The sequence below is a fragment of the Pan paniscus genome, chromosome 9, assembly GCF_029289425.2.
Source record: "Pan paniscus chromosome 9, NHGRI_mPanPan1-v2.0_pri, whole genome shotgun sequence".
Lineage (NCBI taxonomy): Eukaryota > Metazoa > Chordata > Mammalia > Primates > Hominidae > Pan > Pan paniscus.
In genome coordinates, this window is record NC_073258.2 from 13310855 (window position 1) to 13332875 (window position 22021).

Below are 22021 nucleotides of genomic sequence, written 5' to 3' on the forward strand. Positions count from 1 at the left end.
TGAGAATTCTTTACATATTCTAGATGCTAGTCCTTTGTTGAAGTTTAATATTTTCTATTTGTCTATTTTGGTTTTTGTTGCCTGTGTTTTTGAAGTTTTAGCCATAAATCTTTGCCTGGACTAATGTTCCTGAAGCATTTCCTCTATATTATCTTCTAGTATTTTTTATAATTTTGGGTCTTAAGTTTATGTTTTTAATTCATTTTGAATTGATTTTTGTATGTATGATGCCTCCAGCTTTGTTCTTCTTGCTTAGGATTGCTTTGTCTATTCAGGGTCTCTTTTGGTTCCATACGCATTTTAGGATTTTTTTTTTTTTTTTTTGAGACAGAGTCTCGCTCTGTCACCAGGCTGGAGTGCAGTGGTGCAATCTTGGCTCGCTGCAATCTCTGCCTCCTAGGTTCAAGTGATTTTCCTGCCTCAGCCTCCTGAGTAGCTGGGACTACAGGCACCTGCCATCACACCCGGCTAATTTTTGTATTTTTAGTAGAAATGGGGTTTTACCATGTTGCCCAGGATGGTCTCTATCTCTTGACCTTGTGATCCACCTGCCTTAGCCTCTCAAAGTGCTGGGATTATAGGCATGAGCCACCGTGCCCAGCCCAGGATTTTTTTTTTCTATTTCTGTAAAGAATGTAATTGGTATTTTTGTAGGGCTTGCATTGAATCTGTAAATTGCTTTGAGTAGTATGGCCATTTTAACAATATTAATCCTTCCAATTCATAAGGATGAGATGTCTTTCCATTTTTTTGTGTGTCCTTTTCAATTTCTTTCATTGGTGATTTATAGATTCCCTTGTAGAGGTCTTTCATTTCCTTGGCTAAATTTATTCCTAGGCATTTTGTTTGTAGCTATTGTAAATGGGATTATTTTATTGATTTGTTTTTCAGCTAGTTTGTTATTGGTAGATAAAAATGCTACTGATGTTTGTATGTTGATTTTGTATTCTGCAACTTTACTGATTTCATTTATTGGTCCTAAAAGTTTTTTGGTGGCATCTTTAGGTTTTTCTATATATAAGATCATGTTGTCTACAAAGAAGGACAATTTGACTTCCTCTTTTACTTTTTTTTTTTTTTTCCTGAGATAGAGTTTCACTCTTGTTGCCCAGCCTGGAGTGCAATGGCGCGATCTCTGCTCACTGCAACCTCTGCCTCCCAGGTTCAAGTGATTCTACTGCCTCAGCCTCCTGAGTAGCTGGGATTACAGGCACATGCCACCACACCTGGCTAATTTTTGTATTTTTAGTAGAGACGGGGTTTTGCCATGTTGGCCAGGCTGGTCTCTAACTCCTGACTTCGGCTGATCTGCCCACCTTGGCCTCCCAAAGTGTTGGGATTATGGGTGTGAGCCATGGTCCTGGCCACACTTCCTCTTTTTCAATTTGGATGCCTTTTATTTCTCTCTTTTGCATGATTGCTTGGGTAGGACTTCCGGTACTATGTTGAATAAGTGTGGTGAAAGTGAGAATTTTTGTCTTGTTCTAGTTCCTAGAGGAAAGGCTTTCAGCTTTTCTCATTGAGTAGATTAGCTGTGGATTTGTCATATATGGCCTTTAGGATGTTTTGGTATGTTCCTCCTGTGCCTAATTTGTTGAGAGTTTTTATTGTGAGGGGATCAAATACTTATCTACATCTGTTGAGATAATCATATAGTTTTTTGGATGTAATGCAACTGTTAATGTAATATATTAATTCAACTGGTACCATAACAATCAATGAGTGGTAGGAAACTCCCTATTCCATTTTATTTGTTCACTTTCATCAACATTTTTTTTCTTTATTGGGCATCCAATTTAGTAATGCCTTTTGCCAGATAATGGAGATAACATTATTCTTTATCTGAGGTGGGAAGATTGCTTGAGTCCACGAGTTTGAGACCAGCCTGGATGTCTTCGCCAAACCTCATCTCTACAAAAAATACGAAAATTAGCCGGGCATGGTGGTGTGTGCCTGTAGTCCCAGCTACCCAGGTGGCTGAGGCGGGAGGATTGCTTGAGCCTGGGAGGCAGAGGTTGCAGTGAGCCGAGAACAGGCTGCTGCACTCCAGCCTGGGCAACAGAGTGAGATTGTCTAAAAACAAACAAACAAACAAACAAACAAACAAAAAACAAAAGTTATTATTGATACGTGAGAACTTATTTCTGTCATTTTGTTGTTTTCTGCTTGTCTGTATATCCTTGGTCCCTTTCTTCCTCTTTTACTGTTTACCATTGAGGTTTAGTGGATTTCTGTAGCAGTAATGTTTGACTTCTTTCTCTTTCTTATTTATATATCTACTGTACCAGTTTTACATTTGCATGTGTTTGCTTGTTGGCAAATATTGTCCTTTTGCTTTCAGATATAGGACTGACTTAAGCCTGTCTTGTAGGACCAGTCTAGTGGTGATGAATTCCCTCAGTTTTTGCTTGTCTGGCATTTTATTTCTCTTCATTTTCGAAGGATAGCTTTGCTAGGTTTAGTATTTTTGGCTGGTAGTGTTTTTCTCTCAGCACTTTAAACATACCATTGTATTCTCTTCTGGCCTGTAAAGTTTCTGCTGAGAAATCTGCTGTTAGTCTGATGGGGATTCCCTTATACATGACTTGATGCTTTTATCTTGCTCTTTTTAGAATTCTCTTTGTCTTTGACTTTTGATAGTTTGACTATAATATGTCTTGGAGAAGACCTTTTTGGGTTGAATCTATTTGAGGATCTCTGAGCTGTATCTGGGATGTCTAAATCTCTTGCCAGACTTGGGAAGTTGTCAGCTATTATTTTGTTAAATAGATTTCCTATGCCTTTGCTCGTTTCTCTTCCTTCTGAAACTCCCAGAATTTGAACATTTGGTCACTTTGTGGTGTTCTATATGTTATGTAGGCTTTCTTCATTTTTTTCTTCCGAGTTGTCTTCAAGTTCAGAAATTCCCTCCCCTTCCCCTTCCCCTTACCCCTCCCCTTCCTCTTTCTTTCGTTCTTTCTTTCTTTCTTTCTCTCTCTTTCTCTCTCTCTTTCTCTCTTTCCTTCCTTCCTTCCTTTCTTTTTTTCTGAGATGGAGTCTTACTTTATCACCCAGGCTAGAGTGCAGTGGTGCAATCTCAGCTCACTGCAACCCCCGCCTCCTGGGTTCAAGTGATTCTCCTGCCTCAGCCTCCTGAGTAGCTGGGACTACAGGTGTGTGCCACCACGCCCAGCTAATTTTTGTATTTTTAGTAGAGACATGGTTTCACCATGTTGGCCCAGCTGGTCTCGAATTCCTTACCTCAAGTGATCTGCTCACCTCGGTCTCCCAAAGTGTTAGGACTACAGGCATGAGCCAATGTGCCCAGCCAGAAATTATTTCTTACGCCTAATCTAGTCTATTGTTGAAGTTGTCTATAGTATTTTTTATTTTATTCATCGAATTCTTCAGTTCCAGGATTTCTGTTTGTTTTTTCTTTTTTCTTTTTTTATGAGACGGAGTCTCGCTCTGTCGCCCAGGCTGGAGTGCAGTGGCGCGATCTCGGCTCACTGCAAGCTCCGTCTCCCGGGTTCGTGCCATTCTCCTGCCTCAGCCTCCTGAGTAGCTGGGACTACAGGCGCCCGCCACCACACCTGGCTACTTTTTTTGTATTTTTTAGTAGAGACGGGGTTTCACCATGTTAGCCAGGATGGTCTTGATCTCCTGACCTCGTGATCCGTCCGCCTTGGCCTGCCAAAGTGCTGGGATTACTTTGGCGTGAGCCACCGCACCCGGCCACCTGTTTGTTTTTTATTAAATGATATCTATTGCATTGTTGAATTTTTCATTCAGATCATAAATTGTTTCCTTGATTTCTATTTTTTACCTGTGTTCTTTTGTAACTCACTGAGTTTCTCTGTTCTTTTCAAGCATTTCATAAATTTCCTTTTCTTTCAGATCTGTTATCAGAGAATTATTGTGTTCCTTTGGAGGTGTCATGTTTTGTGTTTGTGTGTGTGGTTTGAGACAGGGTCTATCTTTATCACCCAGGCTAGAGTGCATAGTTCGCTGCAGCCTCAAAGTCTTGGGCTCAAGGGATCCATCTGCCTCAGTCCCCCAAGTAGCTAGGACTATGGGCATACACTACCAGGCCTGGCTACGTTTTTATTTTTCATAGAGATAGGGTCTTGCTATGTTGCCCAGGCTGGTCTCCAACTCCTGGCCGTAAGCAATTCCCCTTGTTGCCTTATTAAGCACTTATTTATCTGTCAGGCACTTTATTTTATTTTATTATTATTTTTTGAGATGAAGTCTCGCTCCGTTGCCTAGTTTGGAGTACAGTGGCATGATCTTGGCTCACTGTAACCCTGCCTTCTGGGTTCAAGCAATTCTCATGCCTCAGTCTCCCAAGTAGCTGGGATTACAGGCATGCATCACCACGCTCGGCTAATTTTTTGTGTTTTTAGTAGAGACAGTGTTTCACCATGTTGATCTTGAACTCCTGACCTCAGGTGATCTGCCCCCCCTCAGACTCCCAAAGTGCTGGGATTACAGGTGTGAGCCACCACACCCAGCCTCCAGTGCCTTTAAATAATTTTAATTTTTTTTCCAGATTTTATTATTGTTATCTAAACGAGGGTTAGTATAACCGAGGTACTCTGCCAGTATGGGCAGATGAAAGTCCCTAGTTACTGAATTTTGTGTGTTGATCTTTTTTTAAAAGTTTTAATTTTAAAACATTTAAATAGTTTTTGGAGTACAGGACAAGTTCTTTAGTGGTGATTTCTGGGATTGTGTGCATCTGCCACCTGAGCAGTGTACATTGTAACAAGTATGTAGTCTTTTATCCCCCTCCCACCCTTCCCCCACCCCAAGTCTCAAAATTCTGTTAATTCATTCTTATGCCTTTGTATCCTCCTAGCTTAGCTCCTCCCCACTTATAAGTGAGAACATGTGATATTTAGTTTTCCATTCCTGAGTTACCTACCTTAGAATAATGGCCTCCAGCTTCATCCGAGTTGCTACAAAAGACATTATTTCATTTTTTTTATGGTTGAGTAGTATTCCATGGTGTATATATACACCATATTTCTTTATCCACTGGTTGGTTGATGGGTACTTAGGTTTTTTCCACATTTTTGCAATTGCGAGTTGTGCTGCTATAAACGTGTGTACATGTGTCTTTTTCATATAATGACTTGTTTTCCTTTGGGTAGATACCCAGTAGTGGGATTGCTGGATTGAATGGTAGTTCTATTTTTAGTTCTTTAAGGAATCTCCATACTGTTTTCCTTAATGGTTGTACGAGTTTACATTACCACCAGCAGTGTAAAAGTGTTCCCTTTTGACCATACCCACACCAACATCTATTGATTTTTAACTTTTAAATTATGCCCATTCTTGCAGGATTAAAGTGGTATCTCATTGTGGTTTTAATTTGTGTTTTCCTGATAATTAGTGATGTTGAACATTTTCTCATATGTTTATTGCCTCCTTTTTTTTTTTTCTGAGACAGGGTTTTGCTCTGTTACCCAAGCTGGAGTGCAGTGGTGTTATCTCAGCTCAGTGCAACCTCTGCTTTCTGGGCTCAAGTGATCCTCTAGCCTCAGCCTCCTGAGTAGATGGGACTACACGTATGAGCCACCATACCTGGCTAATTTTTGTACAGATAGGTTTTCACCTTGTTGCCCAGGCTGGTCTTGAACTCCTGAGCTCAAAGTGACTCACCTACCTCAGCCTCCAAAAGTGCTGGGATTACAGGCTACCACGCCCAGCCTGTATATCCTCTTTTGAGAATTTTCTATTCATGTTCCTTGCCCATTTTTCAATAGGCTTATTTTTTTTTCTTTGTTTGAGTTCCTTATAGATTCTGGTTATTAGTCCTTTGTTGGATGCATAGTTTGCAAATATTTTCTCCCACTCTGTGAGTTGTCTGGTTACTATGTTGATTATTTCTTTTGCTATGCAGAAGCTCTTTGTTTAATTAGGTCCCATTTATTTATTCTTGTTTTGTTGCGTTTGCTTTTGGGTTCTTAGTCATGAATTCCTTGCCTAAGCCAATGTCTAGAAGGGTTTTTCTGATGTTATCCTCTAGAATTTTTATGGTTTCAGATCTCAGATTTAAGTCTTTGATCCATCTTGAATTGATTTCTGTGTAAGCTGAGAGATGAGGATCCAGTTTCATTCTCTATAGGTGGCTTGCCAGTTTCCCCAGCTCCATTTATTGAATAGAGTATCCTTTCCCCAGTTTGTGTTTTTGTATGCTTTGTCAAAGATCAGTTGGCTGTAAGCATTTGGTCTTATTTTTGGATTCTCTATTCTGTTCCATTGGTCTACATGCCTATTTTTATACCAGTAACATGCTGTTTTGGTAACTATAGTCTCATAGTATAATTTGAAGTCAGGCAGTGTGATGCCTCCAGATTTGTTCTTTTTGCTTAGTATTACTTTGCCTATATGGGCTCTTTTTTGGTGCCATATGAATTTAAGAATTGTTTTTTCTAGTTTTGTGAAGAATGATGATGGCATTTTGGTGGGAATTGCATTGAATCTGTAAATTGCCTTAGGCAGTATGGTCATTTTCACAATATTGATTCTACTCATTCATGAGTATGGCATGTGTTTCCATTTGTTTGGGTTATCTATGACTTCCTTCAGCAATGTTTTATAGTTTTCCTTGTACAGATCTTTCACCTCCTTGGTTAAGTATATTCCTGAGTATTGTATTATATTTTGCAGCTGTTGTAACAGGGATTGAGTTCTTGATTTGATTCTCAGCTTGGTTGTTGGTGTATAGCAGTGCTACTGATTTGTGTACATTGATTTTGTATCCAAAGAGTGTACTGAATTCGTTTATCAGATCTAGGAGATTTTTGGATGAGTCTTTAGGGTTTTCTAGTTATACGATCATACTGTCAGTGAACAGCAACAGTTTGATTTCCTGTATTTCTATTTGGATGCCCTTTATTTCTTTCTCTTGTCTGATTTCTTTAGCCAGGCCTTCCAGTAGTATGTTGAATAGAAGCAGTGAAAATGGCATCTTTGTCTTGTTCCAGTTCTCGGGGGAATGCTTTCAACTTTTCCCCATTCAGTATTATGTTCAGTGTGAGTTTGTCGTCTATGGCTTTTATTGCTTTGAGTTATGTCCCTTCTGTGTTGAGAGTTTTATCATAAAGTGATACTGGATTTTCTAAAATGCTTTTTCTGCTTTTTTGTTTTTAATTCTGTTTCTGTAGTGTATCACATTTACTGACTTGTATACATTAAATCATTCCTGCATCTCTGGTATGAAACCCACTTGATCATGATGTATTATCTTTTGATATGTGATTGGATTTAGTTAGCTAGTTTTTTGTTTTTGTTTTTTTAGGATTTTTGCATCTATGTCTATCAGGGATACTGGTCTGTAGTTTTCTTCTTTTGTTAAGTCGTCTCCTGGTTTTGGTATTTGGATGATACTGGCTTCACAGAATGACTTAGGGAGGATTCCCTTTTTCTCCACTTTTGGAATAGTTTCAGTAGGATTGGTACCAATTCTTCTTTGAATGTCTGATAGAATTCAATTGTGAATCCATCTGGTCCTGGACTTATTTTTTTTGCAATTTTTAAAAATTACTGATTCATTGTTACTGCTTGTTATTGGTCTGTTCCAGGTTTCTATTTCTTCCTGATTGAATCTAGGAGGGTTGTATATTTCCACAAATTTGTGTGTTGATCTTGTATTTGCCCATTCTTTACTAAATATCTTATTAGTTCTAAAATTTCAGCTATAAATAATATTTCCCTTTCTCATGTTGGTACCTCTTAATTACTTTTCTTATCAAATCTCATTGTCTACAACTTATAGTCTAAACTTGGAGATGACACAGCAGGTATCCTTGTCTTGTTCCTGACTTTAGTAACAATACTTCCAATGTTTCATCATGAAAGCATGGTATTTTATGTAGGCTTCTAATAATTCTTTGTGAAGGAGTTTCTCTTTTTAAAATTAGAAATAAGTATTTAATCTTTACAATGCTGTTTTTAGCATTTACCGAGATGAACACATGATTTTCTCCTTCAATCTGAGTTTATGTAATTAATTACATTATACATTTCCCAATGTTGAGGCATCCTGAAGTTCTTAGAATAAATCCTACTGGGTCATGATGAATTGATTTTAAAAAATAGTATAATGTTAGATTTAATTAGGTAATACATTATTTATAATTTTAAAATTCATATTTGTAGTTGAGACTTGCCAGAGATTTCTTCTTTTGTTTTCATGGTCTATTGTCCTCCAGCTTTGACATCAGGTTTATGCTAATCTTTAACAGACACTTAGCCTGCCAACTTGATGTAATCCACAGTAATGTCTCCCTGTAAGATTTCTGAAGAGATTGGTGTGAGGTAGATATTATTATCATCATTTTTTTTTCAGATGTGGTAACTGAGGCACATTGAGAATTATAGTGTCTAACGTTTATGATGTAAGTCAGTGACTAGCAAACTACTTATTTATGAAAATACTACAATTATTCTTTTAATTTCTGGGGTTGAGAGGAGGGCAAAGAATTATTACTCTTGTGATCCTCTCCAGCTACTCAAACTAATATTGTTGTTTATTTCTGTTTCTCTCTGTTTTTACTAGGCTAGGAATTATCTGTGAATGTAGGACCACTAGATTTGCAGTCTTCATCTGACACTGTGGAGAGTTTCTAGGAATGAAACAGATATATGGCCTTGGGTCCCCTTTTTTTTTTCTTCTTTTTTTTTTAATAGAGACGAGCATCTCACTATGTTGCCTAGGGTAGTCTTGAACTCCTGGCCTCAAGCAATCCCCACCCGACCCCGCCTCTCGAAGTGATGGGATTACAGGCATAAACCACCACGCCTGGCCAGAAGGTGCTTTAACACCAAATCTGAAAATTGTTCAGAAGAGAAATGTTGAGCATGAACACCATCTGTGCGAGTCATTTACTTATTGCCCCTCACCTCTAAATCTACCTTCTGTACTCTTCTTCCCTGTAATGATGGGGCTAGTTGTCCTCAAACTGTTTCTCAGACTTCTTTGTAAGCTTGCTTCCTGTTCAGTTCTGCCAATAGGGGTCACTAGAGAGAGACTGGGAGGCAGAAGGAGAGAATATGCTTCCTGTTTTTTCTGTTCTTGTTAATGTTGCTTACAGGACCAGCAATGCTTCTTCACCTAGAGGCACTTCTCCCAGCAGTGGCAGTGCCACTTCAGCTTCTTTCAGCACTACTGGAATCAGCCTCAGTGATTCCCCCTGTACCCGCTCAGAGATTATCAACAGCAGCCAGATGGTTCTACCTTCCACAAAGATTGTGGTTGCAATTCTGGGCTTCTAAGTTCTGGTTACTTCATATTTTTCCTTTTGTTCCTCCAGCCCTAGAGGTGGTAGCTGCTTTCTGAAGTTATTATTTCTAGATGACTTTTGGTTTTTCAGCCTTTGTATTTTGCTTTTCAGCCCTCTAATGCCTGTATAACCAATTTCCCTGTAATAAATAAATTTCCTCCATTGAAATACCTGGTATGGCTTTTTTTTGTTTGTTTTTCTGACTGGACTAACATAAAGAGGACTGCTCATTATATGCCAGCTCAGAACCACTTAATTATGAAAATAGTATATTCATTGTCTCCACTCCTCCAAAAATTCTGAGATTAATTTGTAGATGTCGCCGGCCTTGAATGAAATGCTTAGTTCCTTGCCAATGGAAAACAAGATTCTGGTAATCTATAACATAAGTAGGATCATGATTAATTAAAGTATCATCTATGGTTTCTTGGGAAAAAATACCTATTGAAGTAGTTGCCTTCAGGGATCAAGTGGCTGCTGCATTTTACCATTGTGGTAGTACAGATGACAACAAGGACTGTGAGTGGGATGACATCTATGCACTGGAAACCTTACAGGCAGAAAGTGACAAATTGAAGACTTTGAAGTCTAAGTTCAAGTCAAATTGAGACAGAGAACTTCTATAGCAACTTTGAAAAAAGTTTCTGATTTCTTATAGCTATAAGATCAACATTATTAAAAATATAACTAGGTGGGTTGCAGAATTAAAATGGAAATTAAATTTAGAGACTCATCAAGTCATTTATGTGACAATAAGGGCACTGGGAGCAAGCGGGATTCTAAGACTTGCGTTGGACTTGGATGAAGCTAAATGCCCAGGTCCCTCTGAATAAGCAGAAGCAGTCCCTCTTATAACAGAGAAGATTGCCAGGCGCGGTGGCTCACGCCTGTCATCCAGCACTTTGGGAGGCCGGGGAGGGCGGATCACCTGAGGTCGGGAGTTCAAGACCAGCCTGACCAACACGGAGAAACCTTGTCTCTACTAAAAAAATACAAAATTAACCAGACGTGGTGGTGCATGCCTGCAATCCCAGCTACTCAGGAGGCTGACGCAGGAGAATTGCTTGAACCTGGGAGGCTGAGGTTGCGGTGAGCCGAGATCACGCCATTGTACTCCAGTCTGGGCAACAAGAGCGAAACTCCGTCTCGGGAAAAAAAAAAAAAAAAAAAAAAGGCTGGGCGTGGTGGCTCACGCCTGTAATCCCAGCACTTTGGGAGGCCGAGGCGGGTTGCGGTGAGCCGAGATCGCGCCATTGCACTCCAGCCTGGGCAACGAGCGAAACTCCGTCTCAAAAAACAAAAACAAAAACAAGAGAGAAGATTGACCTTTCCTTCTTGAAAACTCTATAATCAATTCATCTGAAGCAGCTGCCTTACAAGGGATACTTATTATCCTCAAGACCCATCCCCATTGCTGATTATTTTTTAGTCTAGACCTAAACTTGAGTTAGATCTCAGCATACTCAAACAGAATGGAGATTCAGACCTGGGGAGAAATTGCCTATACCTAAAAAAAAAAAAAAAAAAAAAAAAAAAGGCAGGATTTTGATAATTCATATAGAAAAAACCAAGAAAATATGTGTGAGAATAGTATACAAGGGTGTTAGGCTAAAAGGAACAGAATATAATTTTGTCTCAGGATTAACATATTGATATAAGAACATTTACCAGATAGTCTAGATTTAATGTTTTAGATAAAGCTAGAAATGACTCTAATAGCTTTCTGGAATGACTAAATTTTTGACTCATTGATGGCCTACATTCGATGAAGTTTGGTGCCATAACTTCTCTTGCATAATATTTGAAAGGACTCCAAAAGCTAAAGAGAGAGGAATGTTGGAATAGATTTTCATATGAGACCAGTGTACCCATTTCTCTCTCCTACATCTTTCAAGAAGTCTCAGAGGAGATTTCCTTCCCTAAAGCAAAAAGAAAAACATTAGTGAGGAAGATACGAGGATCCTTGACAAGCTCTGTGGTGTGTGTTCTTTATAGCCCAGGAATGATCATGGAAGATATTGGCATTGAAATGGACATAATACCACCGTTTATTCACCTTAATAATATTTCTCTGCCCGCTTTTCTTTCATAAACACACGTGAAGCCCTATTCTTCTGGAGCAAGAGGAATTGCTAGAGGAAGTGAAAAGTGTTTGCATTTCAGATCTCTCTTATTTTTGCCACTGACTGCTGAAAAATTTTGTCTAGCTACTCTAGGGAGAGGTGGGAATTTCAAAGATTGCTGAAGATAATAGCAGACCTGGCCCAAGTGTTCTCAAATCCTAACTCTTAGTTACTAAAATGAAGATGAAAAATGAGGGCAGTTATACAAGAAACTAAGATAATGTGTTATCAGTTAGGACTGCCATTTTTCCAATTCTCCCAGGACCTGTAACTCTACCAATGACACCCTTTTAAAAATTTCAAATTAAGTCACCAGAATTGAGATAGAGAAAGTAATTTTATCACTCTTCAAAGAAACTACATTGGATTTTTTCTGGAGAGCCAAGCCATTTCACTGATAATTTTAGTAGAATGATTTGCATGTTCTCAGAATTTTATTGAAACATTATTGATTTACTGAAGGGCCTTATCACTGACATAGTAATAATTTGTTTCCTCCACTGAAAATAAGAAGTCACTTTTAAAAGGAAAAGAAAATTTGTGATAGTCTGAAGGAGAATGTATCTTGTAGCAGATTCATATATATCTAAATTTAAAAAATTCAATACCAACTTGTCCATAAATGCACCAAACCTTGGTTAATACATAGAACTCTTGGTGATTAAATGCTTAACCATCATCATCTGTAAGAATCCGAATGCTTGTCCTGAGGCTTTGCCTGTGCCTTAAAATCCTGCATATTACTACTTTACCATCTTTACAGCTCAGGTCTTGTAAATCCTAGGGCGCTAGGGGAAGAAAGTACCTGCCAGGGTATACAAACTCATGGTATGTTTGCCTAAGGGTAGGGAGTCATAAAACTGGCAGCAGGCGATTATCTTTTCTTTTTATTATAGGTCATGCATTTGATCTCCCTACTTTTCTCAAATTTGTATGGGGCCGGGCCAGCAGCTCTGCGTTTGAGTGGGTTGTATGGGAATGCTTTCATTTTCTCCGCTAAACCTGCTCTCAAATTATCACTTTCTAGCATCTACTGATGGATCTTAGGGATGTTCATGTTTCCTAAGAAATTTAGCCCCATAAAAGGTATGAAGAGATTTACCCAAGTAGCAGATAAAGTTAAGGGATGTCACTTCCATGATGTGCAACTCTCCCACTAGGGTTGCAGCTGGGACACTATCAATATTCACTTTTCCACCCCTCCCATCTCCTTTTTACCCCTAGCCATGGCAAACATGGAATAAATACAGCACCGATTCTCCACATTTTTTATCTCAAGACCACTTTGCACACTTAAAAATTGAAGATTCAAAGGGCTTTTGTTTGTGAGTTGCTGATTAGAAATTGAAATGAGAGAAAATTTTAAGAATTGATACATCCTAAAACACAATAATAAACCTACTACATGTAAATATAAATAACATATTTTATGAAAAAGTACTGTTTTTCAACACAAGAAAATTAAAGAGTAGCACTGTTTTACATTTTTACAAATTTCCCTAATGACTGCTTAACAGAAAACAGTTGGATTCTCACATCTGCTTCTGCAATGGGTCTATTGCAATATATGGCTTTGGTTGAAGTATATGAATAAAATCCAGCATTACACAGATATGTACTTGAAAAAAGGAGGAGTATTATAATAACTTTTTCAGATAAGTGGGGATAATCTTCTTTGATACTACACCAAAACTGGACAAGTCCTAGCTAGTTTCTTAAAGGATGGTTCCAATGTGGAATCTGAAACCACAGCAGTGAAAGTTATGTAGTCTATTATGTTAAAATCTAGTGCCCTATTTTGTACCTTGAAAATTTCTATTACCCATGCATGATTTTGTACCATGATGCACTGGCCATTTGGAAAATATTGGTTCATTGAATTATGCATATCTTTCAAATGTTGACACATTTCTTTGTACAGCATCAAAAACCACATTCATTAATATTACCACTGATTTCATTAAAAAAAATCATAGTATTGGGATGATGTCAAGCTTATAGTGGCATATACAAGTTTCCCAAAATTCTAATTTTTGCTTGAAAGCTAGAATGTTATCATTGGATACAAATACTGCCAGTTGTTTTTCTTGCAGACTCACTTCATTCATTTTTGAGAAAATGTCTGACAGATAACCAAGTCTGAATTACTGTAGTTTGGTGTCTGTTGTTCTTTCAAGAAAAAAATGGTGTTCCGTAAAAAAAGCAGCTAATTCAGCTTGCAGCTCAAACAATTAATTGTACAAGTGCTTTTTCTTGAGATAATCATTAGATTTTGGTATTCAATAGAAGTGCCTTATACATCCCATTTGGTCACACAGAATGTTAAAAGACCCAAAGGTTGAGATTTTGATGACATTAATAATTTTTACTGCTTCACCAGGGCATTCTTATGTGAAACAGTTTTTTCCCCCTCCTGTGAGTATCTGGCGATAAAGAATATAATGACTATTAGTATCAGTTAAGTGACTGCTTTGGTTTAAATGTTATTGTTTCCTCTAAAATTCATGTGTTGAAAACTTAATCCCTATGGCAACAGTATTGGGAGGTGTATGGATTAATGATGTTATAAAAGGGCTCACAGGAATGAGAGTGGCTTTCTCTCATTTCTGCTCTTCTGCCATGTGGGGACCTGGCCTTCCTCCCCTCCAAAGGACACAGCATTCACGTGCCATTTTGGAAGCAGAGAAACTGGGCCTTCACCTGCCAATGCCTTGATCAACTTTCAGAATTATGAGATAATTAATTTCTTTTCCTTATAAATCATGTAGTCTCAGTTATTCCATTATATTAGGTTGGTGCAATTACTTTTGCACCACAATTTTTTTTTGCATTATCTGCTGGGAGAACCAGCCCCCAGTATTTCAACGTAGATTCTTTCTATTTTCCCTAAGTGTCGGCCGGTCTGAGAAATAAAGAGAAGGAGTACAAAGAGAGAAGTTTTACAGCTGGGCCTCTGGGGGTGCCATCACATATTGGTAGGACCGTGATGGCGACCCTGAGCTGCAAAACCAGCAAGTTTTTATTAGGATTTTAGAAGGAGAGTAGATGTACAAATAGGGAGTAGGTCACAAAGATCACATGCTTCAAAGGGCAATAAAAGATCACAAGGCAAGGGCAAAATTAGAATTACTGATGAGGGTCCATGTCCTGCTGTGCATGCATTGTCTTGATAAACATCTTAACAGGAAAGAGAGTTTGAGAGCAGACAACCGGTCTGACTAGAATTCACCAGGCTAGAATTTCCCAATCCTAGCAAGCCTGAGGGCACTGCGGGAGACCAGGGTGTATTTCAGTCCTTATCTCAACTGCATAAGACAGACAATCCCAGAGCAGGTGTTCATAGACCTCCCCCCAGGAATGCATTCCTTCCCCAGGGCTATCAATTATTAATATTCCTTGCTGGGAAAAGAATTCAGCAATATTTCTCCTACTCACACATCCATCTATAGGCTTTCTGCGAGAAGAAAAATATGGCCGTGTTCTGCCCAACCCCGCAGGCAGTCAGGCCTTATGATTATCTCCTTTGTTCCCTGAAAATCACTGTTATTCTGTCCTTTTTCAGGGTGCACTGGTTTCATATTGTTCAAACACACGTTTTACAATTTGTACAGTTAATGCAATCATCACAGGGTCCTGAGGTGACATACATCCTCAGCTTACAAAGATGACGGGATCAAGAGATTAAAGACAAGCATAAGAAATTATAAGAGTATTGATTGGGGAAGTGATAAATATCCATGAAATCTTCACAATTTATGTTCAGAGATTGCAGTAAAGACAGGCGTAAGAAATTATAAAAATATTAATTTTGGGAACTGATAAATGTCCATTAAATCTTCACAATTTTTGTTCTTCTGCCGCGGCTTCAGCTGGTCTCTCCATTCGGGGTGCCTGGCTTCCCGCAACAATTATCAAAACAAATGTCAATACAGTGAAAAAGGCAAATAACAGCTTAGTATTATTTTGAAAATAGTTTTTATCTCACAGGCCTCACACATTTAGAAGTACTGGTCTGTAGGTCTAGCATATGAGACAGTGACACAATTCTAAAATGTAAGTCTTTTAGTGTAATTCTCTTGAGCTTCCCCCAGCCTACTTTTTATGTTCTTGCTGTGCTAAGTCTGATTTTTTTTTTTATATAGGTCTTTTGGGGAAACCTATCTACTTACTTCCCTATTCTCTTCTGCCTGTGTTGAGTGCTCACCCTTGGCACTAACTGTCTTTTTGTCAGTTTGCTCCATTAATCAAATATTTATATTTAGACATATGTTAAAAATATACATCAAGAATTATATTTGTCCTGTCTGCTTCATATCTTCCAGAAATTCAACATTTATTTGGGGGTCATAGAATTCTTCCTGATTTTTTTAGTGTTGGTATTTTTTTTTCTTTTTATATCTTTATTATTTCAATGGCATTTTTGGAAAAAGTGGAAAAACTTTGATTCCATTTGTCATTTTTTTAAATCCAAAAGTATTTCTTCTATTTGGAAATAATGGGAATTTGGACTTTCCACTAGTTTGGATGGATCTTTCTCCCAACTAGTTGACTTGAATAGTGAGGTTTTAGGTACTTTATGACTTGGAGGTGCACTCTTCACCTCACTGTCAACTTTGGTTGTGCTGCTTCCTTCCAGAGTTCACATCAAGGGCAGGGAGGTTATACAAGCCAGAGACGTCATGGTGTATCAGTCTTTCTAGTTGGCTCAATCCCAGAGCAATGCTCTGTTTTTACTCTAAACAATCCCTCACTGAATTTGGCAGCAGGGATTGAGTCTGGTTTTTAAGGTCCTGTTTAAAAACTATCTATCCTTTTCAGTATGTTTTCATGACTTCTTTCATGTTTTCTGGTATGAAATTAAGATAAAAATTTCTTTTCACCAAGTTTGAAATCAAACAAATAAATGGAAATCTTTGTGGGAGAGCTATTGGAAGGATGGTTGTAGCATCAAAGGAGGCTATGTATCATTAACTGACTGACTAATGCAGAATTCAAGATAAGGTTATCATTCACAATGAGTTTTTTTTTATTGCAATTATTAGCAACATATCGAGGTCTTCAAGGCCAGGAAAGATTAGACTCTGTATTGTATTTATATTGGATACTTTTTACTTTAGTAGTGATAAAATTCACAAAGATTCTTTCGAAGGGTTGAAATTTTCTACAATAAGTCTAAAATTCAGATGTCAGAGATATTTTTCTTTTAGGAAGATTTTCAGAAAAGGTATATTAATTCAGTCCCTATTGATGGTGTCAGATCCACTTCTGGTGCTTTGATATAGTCTACAGACATTTTAAAAAGTTCTTATCCAGTACTAGAAACTAAATTACATTGAAGCAAAAGTTCTTCTTGAGCTGATAATGCTGTTCAGCTAAGAAAAAATTGGTGAGTTGAATACTTGTTGATTGAATCGGGTAAAATAGCTTTGAAGAATCTGACATTTCTAAATGGTTCTTAGTAGTTACAAATACAGTAAGAAGACGAGTCTTACTCACTTATAACCAACATGGTTGATAACAAGATATTATTGTTTGGCATCCATAGCAGTAACCATAGCACCATTTCTCAAAGCTTTTCTCTAAGAGGGCTGTGAAGTAGTAGATTTTGTTCAGCAAATATTCATTCCTTCCCCTCTAACTCCTATAGTAGGGTTGTATTCTTCCTTTTCCTACTGATGTTGGACTTGGTTGTGTGACTTGCTTTGGCCAATGGAATGTGGGTAGAAGTGATATCATATAAGATCTGAGCCTAGGCCTTAAGAGGAATTATGTACCTTCCCTCATTGCTCTATGAGCTTTTGTCCTCTGCCATGAGAAGAAAATGCCCCAGGGGCTGTGGCTCTTTCAGCCTGACTATCCATAGTTTCTTCACAGAGCTGCAGCCTGAAGCAGCCTATTATTCTATCTGAAGACTTGTGAACATGAGAATAAATGCTTATTGCTGCATGACAGAGTTTTAGAATGGTTTGTTATTCAGCACAATCTGACTTGTATAGGGACACAGATCATTTCCTAGAACATCATCCAATAGTGGCTTTTAGGATGTTAAGGTCGTAGGTACTATAATTACTAGATTGCTCAAAGAGGCAGAATTTTCAAAATTTTGCCAATCACTTCTTTGACACATTGATTGTTAAAGAGTGTGTTGTTTAATTTCCATATAGTTGTGCATTTTCAGATTTCCTTATGTCATTTATTTCTAGTTTCATTGCATTATTGTTGGGGAAGATTCTTTATATGATTTTGTAGAGGCAGAAGCAACTCCATTTTGGATGCTAATCCGCTATGTTGACTTCTGATTAACTCCAGTTCTGGGAATGCCTCTGAGATTTCTAGTTTATCTACTGTGAAGAGCACGTACTTACCATAAACCCTGCCCTTAGGTCAAAACAACCTTGATGATGCATTTTTTAAATAGATATATGAAGCACATATACCCTTTCCCTGTGGTGTATAAGCCCTGAGTCTGGGGGTTAATGGTGCAGGGATCTACTGTTTTGTGGCTGCCTGAGTCAGAGCTTCTGTTTGTAAGTCCCTTTTTAATGTTTCTTTCTGGCTAGGAGCAGTGGCTTATGCCTGTAATCCCAGCACTTTGGAAGCCAAGGCTGAAGGATTGCTTGAGGCCAGGAGTTTGAGACCAGCCTGGGCAACATAGCAAGACCCTGTTTCTACAAAAAATAACAAAAAATAGCTGGGTGTGGTGGTACGTGCCTGTAGTCCCAGCTACTCAGGAGTCTGAGGTGGGGCGATTGCTTGAGCCTAGGAGTTAGAGACTGAAATGAGCTATGTTCATGCCACGGCACTCTTGACTGGACAACAGAGCGAGACCTTGTGTTTATAAAACAAACAAACAGTTTCTTTCTGAGAAACTGGATTTGCTAGACTCTTTCTTTGGCCTCTTGGCCTTTAGGGGTAGGTTTACATAGACCTGCTCAGGGTGGAACAGATTTTAATCTTTTAAAATTTATTGAGACTTGTTTTGTGGCCTAGCACATAGTCTATACTAGAGAATGTTCCACGTGTACTTGAGAGAATGTGTACTCTGTTGTGGTTGGGTGGAGTGTTCTGTATATGTCTGTTAGGTCTAGTTGGCTTATAGTTTTGTTGGCAAGTCCTTTATTTGTTTCCCTGTTGATCTCTTAATAATTGTTCTATCCTTTATCAAAAGTGGGAGTATTGAAGTCTCTAACTGTTATTGTAGAACTGTCATTTCTGCCTTCAATTCTGTCAGTTTTGCTTCACATATTTTAGGGCTCTGTTATTACATATATATGTGTTTATAATTGTTATACCATCTTGATGGACTGATCCTTTTACCAATATATATAATACCTTTCTTTGTCTTTCTGTTCATATGTGCTTTCTAATATAAAGTGGTACATTGTGGATATTCAACCCATCTAATTGCCCACTAACATCTACTTTAAGCTTATCTTTTATGCAATAAATTCCTTAACATTTGCTGCACAAAAAGCTACGAATGAGATTGGTATTTAAAGGATGGAAAGAAGACTAGTATGGCTAACAGTGGTATCAAGGGGAGTCAGAGAAGTGGGCAAGGGCTTTGTAAAATAAGGTAAGAATGTGGATTTTATTGCCAATGATATAAATATTTAGTGGAGGATTTTAAGCATGAGATTTACAATTTAAGAAGATCACTCTGGGGACTGTTTTAAGAATGGGTCATAGACAGGTAGGGAGAGGGGTAAGGCTTTCTCTATAGTGCAGGTAAGAGATGTTGATGGCTTAGACCAGGGGGGCAAAAATGAAGATTAGGGAAGTGTAGGCTTTTACAATATATTTTGTATATAGAGTGGATAGAACTTACTGATGAGTTTCTGTAGGGAATGGAAGAGATGATTCAGGGATGACTCTTGGTTTTTTTTTGTTTGTTTGTTTTGTTTAGTTTTTTGGTTTTACCTTTGTAGTATTTCCTCAGACAAGAAGAGCATAACCGACAGTGGGTTCACCTTGTCTGCTGCCTAGACAGAGCCCATTTATCAAGACAGGGGAATTTCAATCGAGAAAGAGTAATTCATGCAGAGCTGACTGTGCAGGAGACCGGAGTTTTATTATTACTCAAATCGGTCTCCCCAAGGATCAGAGTTTTTAAGGACAGAGTTTTTAAGGATCAGAGTTTTTAAGGACAACTTGGTGGGTGGGGGGAAACCAGTGAGCCAAGTGTGCTGATTGTTCAGGTCAGAAATCACAGGGAGTCAAAGCTGTCTTCTTGCACTGAGTCAGTTCCTGGGTAGGGACTACAAGATTAGATGAGCCAATTTATTGATCTGGGTGGTGCCAGCTGATCCATCATGTGCAGGGTCTGCAAAATATCTCAAGCAATGATCTTAGAAGCAGTTTAGGGAGGGTCAGAATCTTGTAGTCTCCAGCTGCATGACTCCTAAGCCATAATTTCGAATCTTGTGGCTAATTTGTTAGTCCTACAAAGGCAGTCTAGTCCTCAGGGAAGAAGGAGGTTTGTTTTGGGAAAGGGCTGTTATCATCTCTGTTTTAAACTATAAACTAAGTTTCTCCCAAAGTTAGTTCAGCCTATGCCCAGAAATGAACAAGGACAGCTTAAAGGTTAGTAACAAGATGGAGTCAGCTAGGTTAGATCTCTTTCACTGTCTCAGTCATAATTTTGCAAAGATGGGTTCAAGAGGAGGAGTAGCAGGTCTGTTTGTTTGTTTGTTTGTTTGGCTAGTTCCTTGGTGGAGGAAAATAAATCAAGTGTTCTTTTTGTTTGTTTGTTTTTTAAGCCTGAGATACCTATTTTAGTTTAGACAACCTTTCAAGAAGGAAGGATTAGTTAGTTGGGTCAAATGTTATGAGACGTCAAGTACGATGGAGACCAAGAAGTGACCACCACTTTGTCAATATTTGAAAAGATCAGTCTCTGGTATAAACAGACAACCACAGAATGAGAGAAAATTTTTGCAAACTATGCATCTGGCAAAGATCTAATATCCAGCATCTATAAGGAACTTAAATTTACAAGAAAAAAATAACCTCATTAAAAAGTGGGCAAAAGACATGAACAGACACTTTTCAAAAGAAGACATACATGTGGCCAACAAGCATATGGAAAAAAGCTCAACATCACTGATCATTAGAGAAATGCAAATTGAAACAACAATGAGATACCATCTCACACCAGTCAGAATGGCTATTATTAAAAAGTCAAAAAATAACAGATGCTGGAGAGGTTGCAGAGAAAAAGGAACACCTATATGCTGTTGGTAGGAATGTAAATTAGTTCAACCATTGTGGAAGACAATGTGGTAATTCCTCAAAGACCTAAAAACAGAAATACTGTTTGACCCAGCAATCCCATTACTGGTATATATCCAAAGGAATATAAGTACATGCATGTGTACATAAAAATACATGCATGTGTATGTTCATTGCAGCACTATTCACAATAGCAAAGACATAGAATCAACCTAAATGCCCACCAATGATAGACTGGATAAAGAAAATGTGGTACATATACACTGTGGAATACTATGTAGCCATAAAAAAGAATGAGATCGTGTCCTTTGCAGGAATATGGATGAAGCTGGAGGCTGTTATCCTTGGCAAACTAACGGGAACAGAAAACCAAATACTGCATGTTCTCACTTATAAGTGGGAGCTAAATGATGAGAACTCATAAACATATAGAAGGGAACAACAGACTTTAGGCCTACTTGAGGGTGGAGAGTGGGAGGAGGGAGAGGATCAGAAAGAATAACTATTGGGTACTAGGCTTAATACCTGGGTGATGAAATAATTTGTACAACAAACCCCTTTGATGGAAGTTTACCTATGTAACAAACCTGCACATGTACCCCTGAACTTAAAAGTTAAATTAAAAAAAAGGAACAGTTTCTGGTAAGTGATGGGGGCAGAAACTTGATTGGAGTGGGCTGAGAAGAGATTGTGAGATGATGGGGTGGAGACGGTGTTCATATATAACTCTATCAAGAAGTTTTCCTGTGGTGGGTTTGAGTAGTTCATAATAGTTGAAGGAGATTGCAAGGTTTAAGGAAGTTCTCCTTTTTAAAATAAGATAGAACATAATCCCCTGGCCTCCACCAAATGCCACTAGGGCTCCATGGTCACTGTGACATCAAAATGCATCATCATTCATTTCCAAATTTTCCTTGGAGAGGGAAATTGTGTTCCCCTCCACTTCCTCAACTACAACATGTTTGTGTAACAATGCAAATAATCTAGTAGAGAGAGAGAGAATGTGGAGAGAAATGGGACAATTGCAGGAGTGAAGACTGAGAATGCCAGAGGGGATGGAATTTAGATGGGACAGGGATATTTTGTCCATTGTGAAAGAAAGAAAGCAAAGCAAATATGTACTGAATGAGAAAAGAAGGTTGGTATTTTGTTGATGAGAAGATGAGGGAGGTCTGTTAATTGCTCTTTTTCAAAAAAAATGAGGCAGGAGGGTAGATTATCTGCTGGGTATAGGGGCAAGTATTGGGGCAATGAATTTGAAGAAGGAGAAGAAGATGGGACCTACTCATTTTGAATGTGAATGCTAGGAAAGTGTTCTTGGATTGAAAGAAGCTTGAGCATCCATTTAAGATTTGATTGTGGTCTGTTTCCATCATTCAACCTAGCTCCATGAGT

At 38.3% G+C, this 22021-nt stretch overlaps 1 long non-coding RNA gene across 2 annotated transcripts in view; it reads left to right on the plus strand.

Moving 5' to 3' along the window:
• The window catches only part of LOC106635240 (uncharacterized), a 50699-nt gene that overhangs the window by 11562 nt on the left and 17116 nt on the right, over positions 1 to 22021 (plus strand). The window contains exon 3 of one of the 2 annotated variants that reach the window (XR_001338600.4): positions 8549 to 12674. The exons of the other annotated variant lie outside the window; for it this stretch is intronic. This is a non-coding gene — a long non-coding RNA (uncharacterized LOC106635240). Of the gene's footprint in view, positions 1 to 8548; positions 12675 to 22021 lie in introns of those variants that run through there. 2 annotated transcript variants of the gene reach the window in all.